Consider the following 17,414-nt stretch of genomic DNA (forward strand, 5'->3'; position numbering starts at 1 on the left):
CACAGTTTATTGCAAGGTGTGTCGGTTTCAGCTGGTGGTCTGACTGTTATCTAGATGGAGATGTCCTGAGTGCCTTTTGTCTTGGTTTTGACTGGCACCTGCTGCTAGGTTGTTTGCATCCCTCCAGGAGGTCCCAGATCACACTTGTGAAGATTATGTCCTTGAGTGCATTCTTGCCTGAGGCCCCTTACAACAAAAACACCCTCTATCTGTTACAATCTATATCTCTTAAGTAGGCCAGAAAATGTAAAGGGAAGTGGTTAAGTCAACAATACTGTCATGCTTTTAGCTGGGATAGAGATAATTTTTCTTCACTGTAGCTAGTATAGTGCTGCATTTTGGATTTAGTATGAAAATAATGTTGATAATGCAGAGATGTTTTAGTTGTTGCTAAGTAGTGCTCACACAGAGTCAAGGACTTTTTCAGCTCCCCGTGCTCTGCCGGGGGCACAAGAAGCTGGGAGGGGACACAGCCGGGACAGCTGACCCCAACTGACCAAAGGGATATCCCACACCGTATGATGTCATGCTCAGCATATAAAGCTGGGGAAAGAAGAAGGAAGGGGGGGACGTTCAGAGTGATGGCTTTTGTCTTCCCAAATAACCATTACATGTGATGGAGTCCTGCTTTCCTGGAGACGGCTGAACAGCTGCCTGCCCATGGGAAGGAGTGAATGAATTCCATGTTTTGCTTTGCTTCCACACACAGCTTTTTCTTTACCTATTAAACTGTCTTTATCTCAACCCATGAGTTTCCTCACTTTTAGTCTTCCAATTCTCTCCTCCGTCCCAGCATGGGGGACTGAGCGAGCAGCTGTGTGGTGCCTGGTAGCTGACTGGTGCTAAACCACAACAAATGTGAAAATTTTGACACCTTGCTTGTGGTTTTACAACTTTCACAATCTTTTAAGAGCCACCATGTAAAGCTGCCCCAAACTGAAGGTCCCTGTCAGCTTTTGCACACCAAGGCATTAGGACTCTATGGCAGTGTGCCAGAGCTAGAGACACTAGATGGGTTGTCATGGGCACAGCACCTAACCTCAAGCTTTTGCTTAATGCCTGGAAATGCTCTTTATTATTTAAACCATGCCCATCTCACCATAGTATACTGCCCTGCTACCTCAAATACCACCAGACACCACTATTTGAAAGGGACCTGGCTTACCATTATCCCCTTGAGTTCCATACTCATAGTTTATGCACAAGATACATTAGCATTAGAGCCAAGATCCTCTGCAATCTGCTTTTCCCCTGCAGATGACTGAAAAAAAAAAAGAATAAATCCAAAGGTTTAGGGATTAATCATCTCCCATGGTCCAGTTGAAAGCAGTGAAGAAGTGCAGTATCATCAGGATCTCTGAATCCTGATGAATGGAGACAGCAAAATAAAATACATGAACTCTGCCAACTGAGGACCCTGTATTCATTCATCAGCAATACTAAAATGCGCAGGCAACAAGAGGACCTTTCAGGGGTAGAAGAGCAAGGAATAGCAGGAATAAACACTTTGAACTGATCATAAATAAATAGCTGAACAGTCAAGCAGATTGGCCTGTGATGGACATCAGAGGTGAGTCAGGGACAGGAGGCTCACAGAGCTGCCAAAAGGTGGAAATACCTAAGAAATAGAGACAGCTGTCCTATGGTCCAAGCACCATCTTTTCTTTTATTTTCAAATAATGATCACTTTTGTTCAAATTATTATTACTAGTACCTCTATTACCATCATCATTGTTATTGACCATCATAATTTTTAAATGCCTGTGTGCTTCTGTGTCCAGGCTGAGGCCTGGACTATTCTCAGCAGGAGCAGTCAGCTAGACTGACATCTCAGAATTGCTGGGAGAGCCAACAGAAGCCAGGCAGAACCTGTGGCCACAGAGATTGGCTCCTACAGGCAAGGAGGCAGCAGCTATTGTTCCAAGGCACTGGGACAAAAGCTGTGCTGTGATTTGTCAGCATTATTGCAGACTCACACAGTAACCATTCAGCACATTCTTTGTTGCCTGGTAACCTCAACATCAGCACAAAACTTGTGATTAAGTCTCCTCAAAGGCTCACAACAGGTTGGGTGCTGCTGTCATGTTGATCACCTGGACAGTTCTCTGCTCACGATTCTCTTTCTGAGGAAAGCACTGTCTATATCCATTGGTCAGAAGATCAGTTCAGAACTCTGACCCTAACATTTGGAGGAGACAGTATAGAAATGCAGAAGGCTACAGAGAGGACAGCAAAAGGTTTCAGCCTCAGATTATCAGTGAATGCTTAATTAATGTCATAACAGTTTTTCAGCAATGATTCATGTGTGTTTCAATAGAATAACTTCAAATGTGCAGGCCATCTGTTAGGACGAGAGAAATCAAATGGAACTGGGAAAGAAAATGAAGGCATAGTAATTAATTATTTCTATGTATTTGTTATTTCTGAATGGATATATGAGTCATTTTTATTTATTATCTTAATTTCTTGCTATCAGGAAAAATGCAATGGTCCTCTTACAGGACAGTTATTTCAACTCATATGTGACAAAAATTTAAAAGATTAATAGAGTGGGACTAACCCACAAAAGGGCATAAGCTTCTAAACCTGCCTGGAAAACTCCTTTAGGTGCCTGAATCTGCTCTAGGTGACTAGAGCAACCTGCTAGGCAACTGATTTTAGGTGGCCCTGCTTAAGCAGGGTGATCAGACCAGATGACCTCCAGAGGTCCCTTCCAACCTTAACCATTCTGTGATTCAGTAATCAAAAATTTAGATTCTAAAAACTCATGTTCAACAGCCATAACTGTAGAATGCCCTATCTTTCCCTGAGTAGGGACTGGTTCTAGATATTACTAGAACTAACTGTATATGGACAACAATTAAAAGTTATTTGTTCCTTTTTTCCACATTATCTGCTAGGCTAATTTCAGTAGACATTCATAGCACACTTGTTGGCTGACACAAAGTATGTTACTGTACAAGAGGATATGTTGTTTTCTCCAGCTTTATCAGTAAAAAAAGGCACTCTTCTGGATTTTGGGGCCATCCCGTGTAAAAAGCCATCCCATCTTTGTCTCCCATACCCATGCCAGTGTTGTTAACACCAGGCTTGTTTCTGTTCTCCAGCCTGGTGAAACAAGAGTAAGATACTAGTCCTTTCTAGCTTAGCTGTTTCACTCAGTACAAAACGATTACATGTTCAGTATTCAATATTTAAGCATGACTTCACAGGCAAGTGGATAGGAAAAGAATCTTTGATTATCTGCTCTACTGAATACTTAACACAGAGTAGTGATCATTTACTGGCACCTAGTCCCTTTGTTCAAAGGACTGTGCTATACACTGGAAGGAAGTTGTTTATGTTTTCCGGTCCAACAAAAATGTATGTATTTCATGGGGGAAAAAAGCCAGTTTCAACAGGAAGTAGTAATGGAAACCTATTTCCTTATAAGCTCTTGTTGCATTGTGTGGAAGTTTTGAGGAAACAGACAAGAAAAAAAGGACAGAAACCCGAAGTTTCTTCTTCTTCTAGAATCACAGAATCATTAAGGTTGGAAAAGACCTCTAGGATCATCAAGTTCAACCATCAACCCAACACTATCATGTATCCTAAACCATGCCCTGAAGTGCTATGTCTACATGTTTTTTAAATACCTCCAGGGATGGTGACTCCACCACCTCTCTGGGCAGCCTGTTCCAATGCCTGACCACTCTTGCAGTAAAGAAATGTTTTTCTAATATCCAATCTAAACAACCCCTCATGCAGCTTGAAGCCGTTTCCTCTCATTCTATCCCTAGTGACCTGGGAGAAGAGACCAACACCCACCTCGCTACAACCTCCTTTCAGGTAGTTGTAGAGAGCGATAAGGTCTCCCCTCAGCCTCCTCTTCTCCAGGCTAAACAACCCCAGCTCCCTCAACCACTCCTCATCAGACTTGCTCTCCAGACTCCAGACCGGCTCCACTGCCCTTCTTTACACACGCTCCAGCAACTCAATGTCCTTCTTATAGTGAGGAGCCCAAAACTGAACACAGTATTCAAGGTGCAGCCTCATCGGTGCCGAGTACAGGGGCACGATCACTTCCATACTCCTGACACAAGCCAGGATGCTGTTAGTCTTCTTGGCCACCTGGGCACACTGCTGGTTGTCAACCAGCAACTGTTCAGCTGACTCTCAACCAGCACCACCAGGTCCTTCTCCACTGGTCAGCTTTCCAGCCACTCTTCCCCAAGCCTGTAGCGTTGCATGGGGTTGTTGTGACCAAAGTGCAAGACCCAGCACTGGGCCTTGTTAAACCTCATACAACTGACCTTGGCCAATCGATCCAGCCTGTCCAGGTCCCTCTGCAGAGCCTTCCTACCTTTGAACAGACCAACACTCCCACCCAACCCGGTGCCACCTTCAAACATAGGGAGGGTGCACTCCATCCTCTCATCCAGATCATCAATGAAGATATTGAACAAGACTGGCCCCAAATCTGAGCCCTGGGGAGCCCCGCTCATGACCCAATGCCAACTGGATTTGGCTCCATTCACCACAACTCTCTGGGCCTGGCCATCCAGCCAGTTTTTTACCCAGCAAGGAGTACAGCTGTCCAAGCCAGGAGCCTCCAGCTTCTGTAGGAGGATACTGTGGGAGACAGTATCAAAGGCTTTGCTAAAGTCCAGGTAGACAACATCCACAGCCTTTCCCTCATCCACTAGGTGGGTCACCCTGTCATAAAAGGAGATCAGGTTGGTCAGGCAGGACCTGCCTTTCATGAACCCGTGCTGACTGGGCCTGATCCCCTGGTTGTTCTGCACATGCTTGGTGAGCACACTCAAGATGAATCGCACCAGAAGCAACGGTGGGAGATTTAAACGCGGCTTAATCACCAGCAGCACTCAGTTGGCGAGGAGCACAGCAGCAGCCAGCAAGGGCAAGTCCTGTGGCTCAGCGCTACATCGGGGCAGGCAAGGCAGTTCCTCAAGCCCAAGAAGCCCGAAGGTGTGTAAAGGGACCCATCAGGAGCCAGCAGCTCCCACGAGTGAGGCTGACATGAAGCTGACGCAGTGTGGGGCATTGTCAGAAGCAACGGTGGGAGATTTAAACATCCCCTAGGGAGCACGAGTGACCCGTAGCATGGTGACCAGGACGGGCAATCAGGGCATGGCAGGTCGCAAGGGCGTGGGGTGGCAGTTTGCACAGGAATTCACGCAGACAGGATGAGCAGGAGGGACTCAGCAGCCTACTTGTAGGTCTACAGTTCAGGCAAGTGCTTTGGTCTCTCACGAAATGGTGGGCACTCACCTCAGAGCTAAAACCATTGTTCCTGCAGTGAAAGCTCCTGAGGTGTCTGATGCATCCACCCAAACGGATCTGGTAAGAAAGGAAACATCAGTACAGGCAGTGGGTTGCAGCAAATGCCCAAACCCCTCTCCTGACGAAAAGGTAAGTACCTGCCTGAGGTGTGCACAGGTTGATGACCTGTTACGTCAGGTGGCCGAACTGCAGGAAACAGATAAGAGGCTGTGCAGTATTAGAGGAGCTGAGGCAGAGATAGACAGGTGGTTTCAGAATCATGTTCCTGTGGCAGACACCACCGAGAATGAGGTACCATGGACCCTGGTGACCCACAGAAGGAGGGTTCCACATCAGCCTGCACCCTCCACCATCACAATCAGAAACACATATGAAGCGTTAGCGACTGAGGACACCCTTGAGCAAGGTCTGCAAAGTCCCCTGCAAGGGGAAACTCTACCAGTAACATACAGTGGACATTGTAAAAAGAAACTATCAGTTCTCGTGGTGGGTCACTCTCTGTTGAAGGGTGCTGAGGCACCCATCTGCCGGCCTGACAAGGAGTCACAAGAGGTATGCTGCCTTCCAGGAGCCAAGGTTCAAGAAGTGGCTGAGAGGGTGCCACAATTCATCAAGAGAATGGACTACTATCCACTGCTACTATTTCATGTAGGCATGAATGACACTGAGAGCCGTAACCTGGGTAAAATCAAGGAAGACTTTCAAGCCCTGGTAGAGCAAGTGAAAAACATTGGCATCCAAGTTATCTCCTCTTCCATTTTGCCAGTTTGAGGGAAGGGAGCATCCAGAAACAGGCACATAATGTATATCAACTCCTGGCTACATGTCTGGTGCTACAATGAGGGGTTTGGCTTTTACGACAATGAGGTTTTCTTCAATGACTACAACATGCTAGGCAGGGATGGAATCCACCTGTCAAAAAGCAGTAAGGGAATTTTCAGCAGTAGGCTGGCTAACTTGGTGAGGCGGGCTCTAAACTGAAGGACTTGGGGGGTGGGATCCATTGTGGAAACGCTCATACCAGCACATACAACGGGGGAGTAAGTCAGACCAAGCAGCGTGGTGACAAATGTTCCATAGCTGTCTACCAAGATGTAAAACAGAAATCACCTCAAGTGTATGTATACGAATGCACACAGTCTAGGAACAAACAGGAGGAACTAGAGTTCCGTGCCCACTCAGAAGGTTATGACATCATAACCTCGCAGCAGCTCACATGTCATCCACCGAGTTCCTGGAATGCGTAGAGGACTGCTTCCTCATACAAACATTAGATGTGCCAACCAGGAATGAGGCACTGCTGGACTTGCTATTCACAAACCGAGAAAACCTGCTTTGTAATATCTTGGTTAGTGATATCCTCGGCTGCAGTGATCATAATATTGTGGAGTTCAGGATACTGCTGAGCATGCTGAAGGTCAGCTCTAGCATGCTGAAGGTCAGCTCTAAGACAAGGGTTCTGGATTTTAGAAGAGCAAACTTCAACTTCAGTTCACTCAAGGCTCAGTTGGGAGGGATTCCATGGGATGCTTCCATAGAAGATAAAGGAGCTAGTGAGTGCTGGGAGTTCTCCAAGAACTCTCTCTTGGAAGCACAAAACCAGTTTATCCCCTATAAAGGAAAGGGAAGTAAGCAGAGCAAGAAGCCCCTCGGCTCAGCCATGACCTCCTAGGTCTACTCAAATCCAAAAGGGAAGCATACCAGAGATGGAGAAGTGGAGGATTATCTGTCGAGAGCTACAAGGGCATTGCCAGAGTGTGCAGAGATGCAAAAGCCCAACTCAGATTGAAACTGGCCATAGATGTCAAAAATAACAAGAAAGGTTTCTTCAGGTATGTCAACCACAGGCAGAAAAAGAAGGAAAACACAGGCCCACTGTTAAACAGAATAGGAGAGTCAATCACCAACAATGCTGAAAAGGCAGAGGTCCTCAACACTTTCTTCACCTCTGTCTTTACCAACACTGTCGGGTCCCAGGCTTTGGAAATTAAATTCCCTGTTGATCCAAACCCTGACCCACCATCAGTGAAGGAAGAATTAGTACATGAATTATTACTCGAGCTTGACCCCTACAAATCAATGGGCCCTGACACCATCCACCCAAGGGTGTTGAGAGAGCTGGCTGACATTATCGCAAGGCCACTCTCCATAATCTTCAAAAAGTCATGGAGAATGGGAGATGTCCCAGAGGACTGGAGGAAGGCAAACGTTACCCCTATCTACAAGAAGGGCTCGAGGGAGGATCTGGGTAACTATAGTCCCATCAGCCTTACCTCAATCCCTGGGAAGGTTATGGAACGAATCCTCCTGAGGGCCATCACAAGTCAAATGAAGCACGTGATTGGGAACAGCCAACATGGCTTCACTAAGGGCACATCATGCCTGACAAACCTGGTGGCCTTCTATGACAAAGTGACTTGCCTGGCTGACATGGGGTGGGTGATGGACATTGTCTACCTGGACTTCTCCAAGGCCTTTGATACGGTCCCGCACAGACTCCTCCTGGAGAAATTAATGCGTTATGGCCTAGACAAGTGGTCTGTGCAGTGGGTGGGGAATTGACTGACAGGCCGCACCCAAAGGGTGGTGGTAAATAGCTCCTTTTCCAAGTGGCAACCTGTCACAAGTGGGGTCCCCCAGGGGTCAATATTGGGCCCATTGTTAGTCAACATCTTTACAAGTGATCTGGATAACAGGATCAAGAGTAGCCGGATGAAGTTTGCAGATGACACCAAATTGAGTGGGGAAGTCGACACTCCAGAAGGAAGAGCTGCTCTGCAGGAAGATCTGGATAGGCTGGAAGAGTGGGCTAACAAGAACCTTATGAAGTTCAATAAGATCAAGTGTAAGGTCATGCACCTGGGAAAACATAATCCGGGAGTGCAGCACAGGCTGGGATCCACCCAGCTGGAGAGCAGCTCTGTGGAAAGGCACCTGGGGGTCCTGGTGGACAGGAAGATCAACATGAGCAAACAGTGTGCTGCTGCGGCCAAGAAGGCCAACAGGATGCTGGGTTGCATCAAAAAGGGCATCACCAGCAGAGAGAAAGAAGTCATTATCCCACTCTACTCGGCGCCTGTCAGGCCACACCTGGAGTACTGCGTACAGTTCTGGTCCCCGCTCTACAAAAAGGATGTGGCCAGGCTGGAAGGGGTCCAGAGAAGGGCCACCAAGATGATCAAAGGACTGGGAAGCAGCCATACGAGGATAGGCTGGGAGAACTGGGTTTGTTCAGTCTTGAGAAAAGAAGGCTCGGAGGGGATCTCATCACCATGTACCAGTACTTAAGGGGTAGCTACAAAGAAGATGGAGACTCCCTTTTTACATGGAGTCACATGAAAAGGACAAGGGGGAATGGACACAAGTTACTCTTGGGGAGATTCTGATTGGACATGAGAGGAAAATTTTTCACTGTGAGGAGAGTCAACCATTAGAATAATCTTCCCAGGGAAGTGGTTGACTTGGCCACATTGGACACTTTCAAGAGTTGTATGACAGGGAGCTGGGCCATCTTGTCTAGACTGTGCTCTTCCTAGAAGGGTTGGACTAGATGATCCTTGAGGTCCCTTCCAACCTGTGATTCTGTGATAACCTTCCCCAGTACGGAGGTCAGGCTGACAGGCCTGTAGTTCCCCGAATCCTCTCTCTGGCCTTTCTTGTAGGCGGATTTCACACAGGCAAGCCTCCAGTCATGTGGGACCTCCCCTGTTAACCAGGACTGCTGGTAAATGATGGAGAGTGGCTTGGCAAGCTCCTCTGCCAGCTCCCTCAGGGCTCTTGGGTGGATCCCATCCAGCTCCATAGACTTACGAGTGTCCAGGTGGAACAGCAGGTCGTAAACTGCTTCCTCCTGGATTATGGGGGGGTTTATTCTGCGATCCATCCCTGCCTTCTGGCTTAAGGGGCTGAATACCCTGGCGATAACTGGTCCGATAGTTAAAGACTGAGGCAAAGGCGGCATTTAGTACCTCAGCCTTTTCCTCATCCTCAGTTGCAACGTTCCCCTCCGTGTCCAACAGAGGATGGAGATTGTCTTTTCTTGTCTTTCTGTTGTCAATATATTTGTAAAAACATTTTTGTTATCCCTTACAGCAACAGCCAAGTTGAGTTCTAGCTGGGCTTTTGCTTGCCTAATTTTCTCACTGCAAGACCTAACAAAGTCTCTTAACTCTTCTTGTGTTTACCTGCCCCTTCTTCCAAAAGTGGTAGATTCCTCTTTTTTTCCTAAGTATTTCTAGCCATGTTCTGCCAGAGAAGCTGGAATAAGCAGTCAGTGTACAGGAGTGGTATCCTGTAATTGGGACTTAACTCTGGGTTCAAGCCCTGTTTTCACTGTGTCTTGTTAGGTACCTCAATGTCTCCTTTTGTTACCTCTGTCTTTTACGGATTTTATCTTCAGAAATGAGCTCCTGTTTCTGTTATTTACCTTAATTCTTCAGACCTCATTTTCTTCAGACATTTATGGGAAGCCTAAGCACTGGAGCTGGGATGGGATATTCCACTAGGCAGCAAAATGCTTTAAAGAGTCAGTATAATTGTACCCACTGCAATGCTTAAATCTTTTCATGGATCTAATCCCAAACTACTACTGCTCCCAAGAAAGAGTATAATTTACAGTAAAATGGGAATATGTGAGATGAGGAAGATATTTTATTGCTCTTTCCTTGTTCCTTTGTAAAACACAAGGGTCAAAAATATCTTGTTCTGTCTCTAAGCACAATAAAAAATAAAGGAGAGTAGTTTCATATTTTTTCCCTTTATCAGGTAATTTTAGCTCCCTGGACTAAAGTGTTGGCTTTCTTCTCTAATTCCAGACTTCTGTCCTAGTGTTCACTCACTTTCTGTATGTATACTTCAGATTATACTTGCTGATACTATCTGTGGCCACATATTTCACAGTTCTGGTTGTGGTTATACAGGATTATCAGGAAGATCAATGCAGAGGATGTGGTGAAATTAAAAATAGTGTTTGTTATTAAAACCATTACATTCTACAATGATTACCAAACTATAAAATAAATTTCAGATCTGGAGCCAACTGTTGCAGTTCACATATTCTAAACATATATAAAGGGGACCAGCAATCTCTGACTATATCAACTAATTGGAGTCATGTCCACTTGTATGGATGGTAGGGCAGAGTATGCTATATACTTTTCTTCTTAAAAATAATTTGGAGCATTATTTGTTATCTTCTTACTGTCTTTATATCTTTACATCAGAAAATAGGACCTCTTGTATATACTTAGGCGGATCTTTTGCTGCCTTTTCCAAAGAATAGATTTATTTTTTTTCAAAACAAAGATTTGAGTTTGTGGATATGCTTCTCTGTTTATATAGGCAGGTGTATCTGATGGGTGAATCTAGCTGCAGCACTAACTTTAGCTCTGAAGCTAAGAGAAAATCCACTCCCTTCAACTGTTTTGGATTAAGGCATTCAGTGGCTGTTATCCAAAACAGATGTTTTTTATATTAGAAATATAAAGAACAACATCAATTTGGGAAACCATAAAAAAGAAAATGAGTGTATTCTGTCACCAGCCATTATTGATTACTTTTGTTTTAGTGAAATAAATGTTTAGTTATACTGATACTTCAAATAAAATGGACAGCCAATACTGATGTAAAATAGAACAATGGCATTTATCCAGGTTGCTTTTCCATTTTCTTTCTTTCTTCCTTCCTTCTTCCTTCTATTTCCTGCTACAATTGAAGAAGTTAGTGCTGCTATAAAATTCAGAACACAATACTTCCTTTCATGCAGAAGCTTTGTTTGTTTCTTTACTAACAGCACACATAATTCCACATCTGGGTTTTATTTTCTATTTAAAATAATTATGTAGAAATTAATTTACACAGCCAGATCAATAGAGAAATCGAAGGTAAATATTTTGATTTGCATATTGTATGTTCGTGTTTTTAAAATATCCATTTACCTTTTTACTGTCACTGCAGTGATTCTAAAATCCATATTATAAACATCAGTGTTAAACACCATCCTTAGAATCTGCTTGCTCTAAGATCATTAGTCTGTGACTATGAAGAGATCATTTGCCACTTCTGTTTTAGTAAACGAATAGTCTGAACAACCACATATTTAGAAAGCATACAAAACTCTTCACTGCTCTTAACTTGTATATATTTCTCAATTCTCTGTCACAACTGGCATGTGCAGAGAAAGGAAAAAGGAAGTAATGATGTGCTAGAGACTCAGGAGTAAGGCACTTGAAAAGGCACACTCTTTCCTGCACTGTTATAGGTATAATTTTAATATTAATTTTATTGCCAATCATGCTCTGTGTTATCATGGGGTCTGCCAGTGTCACAATTTCTATATGTATTTCTATAAGCAGTGATCATTGCTCAAGTCTTTCACTTCTTTGGCTTTTTTCTAAAGAACATGTTTAGTTTAAGACCAGAAATATTTCCTTAAAACTAATTAATGGTTAATCAACTGCAACCCCCCCCCCCCTTTTTTTTTCCAGTGTGAAAGCACAAAAAGAAAACTGAAAAGTATAATGGCATTATCCTGCTGTCAGAAGAAAAGAAGATGAGGAAGGGGAGGAGGGGGAGGAGGTAGGACTTTCCTGATATCATCCTCTTGCTTGGAGCCTGCCATGGCTGGTGGAGTTCCAGAGGCTCCAGGCAGAGCAGAGCTGCTGGCCAAGCTTGCACTGGGACTGCTGCCAGAGACCAAGAGAACAGTTACTAGGAGGGAAAATCCATGACTCTGGCTTTACAGGTGTCTTAAGGTTGACTAGCAATTTAGACATACTTTTGGAGAGTGCTTTTCAGCAGGAGGCTGGAAGTCAGTCAACTGAAGAAAAGTCCCAGCAAAGAAGAGTAATATATGTCTTTCACAACCCCAAAAAGTAATAAGGGAGTGAGACCCTGCCCCGGGTGAAGAATCCATAATTCTGTGCTCCCAAAACTCATTAATTTAAATACATGATGTGATAGTTATGACAGCAAGAGGCATGACAGATAATGTGGTTTCTTTATTACAATGCCCATGAGTGGAATCTTCTAAGCAAGCTTGAGTTACCTACAGTGTTTACATTGAATTAGTTATCCTAGGCTTCCTTTATATTCAGCAAAGAGGAATTCCTGCTTCTAAGGTGATATTCACCTCACCCTAAATTAGACATGAAAAACATGTCTTAAATTAGGGCCCTAAAAATGTTTACTTCTATGTACTGATTGCCTCAAATGTAGAAGTCTATGTGATGTTTGTGATGTCTAAGTGAGGTAGATTGCACTGTATGTCTTTAATGAGCTGAACATATAGCCCAGCATTGATTTAATATGCATTTTATTACATGAACACTAGTTTGAGAAGAATGAAAACTTATCTACATATTCAGATTAATGAAACATTCTATTTGAAATCCTCTGCAAGTGTCTAAGTAATATTTAAGAATGCTAATCATGGAAACTACTTGATAATCACTCCTATTTATCCACTACAGCTTTGTTTCCTTCTGCCTTAGCTGCAGATAATCACTGCAGGAACTCACTCATTTCATTGCTCAGTTGCCATCATGTTTCCTCCCTGGAAGTCTCCTGACACTGTGTTGCATGGAGATGCTTCACCTCTTATCTCACATTCCCTTCCTACTTCTTCCATGACTCTTCATCTCTGCTTGTTTTTTCTGATGAATTGACAGGTGGTGTTTGATCGCAGGCAAATCAAATACTTGTGAATTCATCTCATTCTTAGTCTTTACAAATTACACAGCCTACCAAAACATTTCCAGTGCATGAAGCTCCAGCAGTGAAAGTGAATATATATACCCACAGGGAACCACAAAAAGAGTGGAGGTGACAACATGTATCTGCAGTGGATTATGAGAGTTTTACGTAAAGTGTAATTCAGCTGCCTTCAGCATATTGGTATAAATTGGTGGAATTGTAGGGAGAAATAGACTGATATTTTTGGTAACATCTTCAGCCCGATCAGCTGTTCTGAAAAACAATAAAAAAGGAAAATAAACCCCCAGTAAAATAATTTCTCATTTTATAGTGTCCCTTTTGGTGCAAAATATATGATACTGAACGTAGAATTTTCATGTCAACTTTAAGCTTGGAGCAAAGTTTTATTAATGAATTATAAGCCTCTGAAAATAGGGAATTATAATGTAAATCCTGACAAGGTCCTTAGCTATTGTGGTACAAATGACAATAGTATAATAAGTAGCCTACTGCATATTGTTATGTTAATAAATATGCACAAGATAAAACATGCCATTTCAATATTCTAAACTCATATAATCAACATATTAATATATTACAATACATTTCCCTGAAATAAAGCAATGTACATACAAATCTGAGGAAATATGCTGTTAGAATGTCCCAGCTAACTAGAAATAAGTAAAATGCATAGGTGATATCAGTATAAATTCATTGATACAGCAGCTCTTTCCTTTTACCTTTTGACCTTGTTTTTATTAAAACCATACTGAGTGTCTGGGTTTTTTACTTTTACATGCAATACAGAAATGATCTGAATACTAAAATAATTTACAATGTCTTCAAGAATTATTACCTGGTATTTAATTGCATCTAAACATAAAATAAAATGCATGTAGTCTTGTGGGTACTGTTGATAGAGTCAAATAATTACTTCAGTAGCATTTTATAATTTTGGTCTAACACAATCAAGAAGGTATTGTGGAGGTCCCTAAGGAACAGGTGAAAATTCAGATAGCAATTAATGTTTCTAACCTAAAATAAGTTTTCCTAATGCTGTGATATAAAATAGAGAAAGAATATGAAGTTGTAAAATAGTGTATTTCCAAATGTTTTAAGACTCTTCAAAATGAAAGCCAACCTATAGTTTTAATCTGTCCATTCATTTGTTTAAAATAAGGAGAAGTCCTCATGGCCATGAATATAACACTAGCAATGGAAATTCAGGACTTTCATGTCATACCTCAAGGGAAAGGCTTTTTTCTCTACTTTAGCTTTATCATCCTAAACAATCTCCTTTTTTATTTAGGAAATGCTGGTACTTGATGCTTATCTCATTGGAAAGATTAGGGTTTAACAGTGATGATGCAGGTTAAGTGTTTTTAAAGTTTCTGAAAGCTTATACTTCTAAAACTCTTCTAATGAAAGCAATTAAGTTCAGGTATTTGGAGAGTTATCAATCAAACTGTTGAAGACTATTTGCTATACTGAGATTTGGAACTACCTTGTTTAAAATGTAGATTTCCAGTTTATGGCATGGTACACCATATCAATGCATGAGCAAAGCATATGTGCAGTATTTCTATATTTCAGTTTAGTCAGTGAAAAAGTAGACTATGGAGTCTACTAATGTGCTCTTCACCCCAAGGACCCCATTTCAAATCTGCCAGCAGTCAAAAGTCCTACAGTCTATCTTTATAGCCTTTTGCAGTCCTTGTTCTTGTCATCGTCAGGAAAGAATCCAGACTCTGAATCATGGAAACTTAAAAGCCTTGTGTCCTCACTAAATCATGAAAGGAGACAAACTGAAAGGCTGGCATTGGAAAAATGGGGGTTCCACTTCTGGCATTTTACCTTTTCTCAAGATGACCTGAAAATGTCTGTGTCCTCAGTAGCTAAACTGTATGTGAGTTTTAACTATCCTGTTAACAAATTCCCATTCACTAGTATCTTGCTTTTGTTCAACTGACAAACATAGATCATACAGTCTCTTTCCCTCCCTTCGCTGTATTAATTTTATGGGTAGTGTGACCTTCCTAAAACAGAAAGTCAGAATAGGAAGCAGTAAAGAAAAAGTACTAATACCAGAGCTGGGATGCTAGATTTCTGCCTGGAAAATCCTGTGCAGAAATGTTAGAATATGGTCTGTGAAACCAGGGAACCCACTGTAGCCCTAAAAAGATAGTGAATAGATATATTTATTCTGAAGTGATAATTTTCTAATTATATATGCAAAATATTTAGATGATCTTTTAACAAAAGAGGATTAATAATTACACTGATGTACTGTTTTTCTGTATACTTCTGTGTTTCCTACCCATGTTATCCTATTCTGTATATTGTCTCAATAAGGTACCAGATTTTTTCCCCAGATACCTCCAGAGAGACCTGTGACATTAGAGTCTTATCCATCCAAATAACCTTTCTACAACTTTAGCTACACCTCAGTTCAGCCAAATATTTCTATAAGAGTGTGGCAATTAGCATAATTTAGGGCTAGTAGACAATAAAGTTAGCATATGAACTTTCGTTAACCCTGCAGGGAAAAAGAGTTGCTCAGTTATTGGAATAGAGGATAATAAATATAAACAACATGGGAAAGTCATGAAAGTGGTGAGACCATGGAGTGTGAAGGCCAGTGCTGGTAGCACCCAAGACAGTCAAGGAGAGACTGTGTCATCTTTCCTGTGGGGCAGGGAAGTCGTCAAATTTGTAAAATGGCATATATGTGTGCTTAAAGTGTTTTGGCATCCAAGCCCATTTTATTCTCTTCACTGACATTTGGTCTTGCACAGTGAATGAGAGCCAGAATGGTTTAACAAGTGCTTGTTTAGTTATATCATTGGTCCTTTTGCCTTTTTTTTCCCAACATGTTTCTATGTACTTGATTTCTTCTTCAGGCCGAATTTTCTTTTTAATAGTGTAAATATTTCAGTGCTATCTTTGACAAGCAAGCAGATGTTTTTAGTGTCATGAAGGAATATGCCTAGATGAAAGGAGGGGAATATCTTCTTTGCTTCTCCTTAGGTCTTTAAGGGCTTGACAGCTAAACTAGTCTAATCTATCTAGTGAACAGGTAAGTAATTTCAACATTTCTGGAAAGTATAAATAATAATACTTGAAGGCATGTTTTACTCCACCCACCTGAAACGCTGGAAATAGAGGGAAATAGTATAAATGTACCAGATCTCAAAGAAATGAAAATGGCAGAGTTAAAAGTTCTGTCTTCAGCAGAGTAATGAAACACTCTGTGGCTCTGGGGGGATGTGAAGAAGTTAGAATGGGATTTTAGCACATTTTCCTAGGTGAATAAGTGTTTTTATTGTCCTGTGTAGCATGACTGTATTATCTGGGCAACAGAGGAGTGACCACAGAGCTTTTCTCTTTCAGGTACTATGGAGTGGTTAAAACACAAAGGTCAGTATTTAGTAGTTGATGAAGTTTTGCTTGTCAGCATGTACAAACCCATTGACTTAATTTCCTGGCACAGTACTCATTTCAATTTCTGATAGCTACATGCCCATATTAACTACCTATCTGCACAAGCAACAGCCTCATTGGCTGATTTTGCAGAGATAAAAAGTTAAAATATTTAGAAATCTTTCTCCATATCACATTTAAGACATACCTTTGCTTTGGGGCAGGACTCTTGTTCTGCCTCTGCTTAGAAAAGCAGAAGTACAGAAGTACATGTTCAATGGCAATAAATAAGTTTCACTTCTGTACCAGTCCATTTCATACTTTCCATAAGCATCAAATTAATTTGAAAGTGTGCTGTTCTTTTATGGAAGCACAAAGGATGATCCTCATTATAGTATTTTAAATCTTCATTCAAACATGCTAATTCTAAGCCTTTCACGAACACTATATTTTGTATTGAAAGTTGCTCGGAAAGAATGTGTTGTCTCTTTACTGCTTCTGCTATGCATAAAATGCATTTAAAAGGAAGTAATTCCTAAGAATTTAAGCCCATAGAAAAAAAAGCTAATTTGAATAAGATCTGAAGAAAAATATTTAGTCATATTCAATTTTCATGCATGTACAATTCCTTGCTCCATAAATCATACCACATCTTATGTTCTAGTTATAAAAATACTATATACATGGACATTCCACATTTTTAAAAGCATAGTTCTTACTTTACTAATGTAGTCATCAGTCCATGGCACAAACATTTTTAGAAAAGCTAATATTTTAAAATAAAAGTACTACACAAAAGCCTATAATCAGCCAGTCAATAAATATGCATCTTACATTTCCTTGCTGTTGCAGTAAGAAAGAGAAATAAAGGACAAATCCAACCGCAATCAATAGCTAATTTAACTTAGAAGAATAGACAGTAGTCTGGTATCTGTATGTCTACGTGGTGTGCTCACTTTGGAAGAATCACCTCATTGGAAGTTATCATATAACAATTGGCTGAACGGAATAAGTGAAAA

Source organism: Phalacrocorax aristotelis, chromosome 1 (genome assembly GCF_949628215.1).
Source record: "Phalacrocorax aristotelis chromosome 1, bGulAri2.1, whole genome shotgun sequence".
Taxonomy (NCBI): Eukaryota; Metazoa; Chordata; class Aves; order Suliformes; family Phalacrocoracidae; genus Phalacrocorax; species Phalacrocorax aristotelis.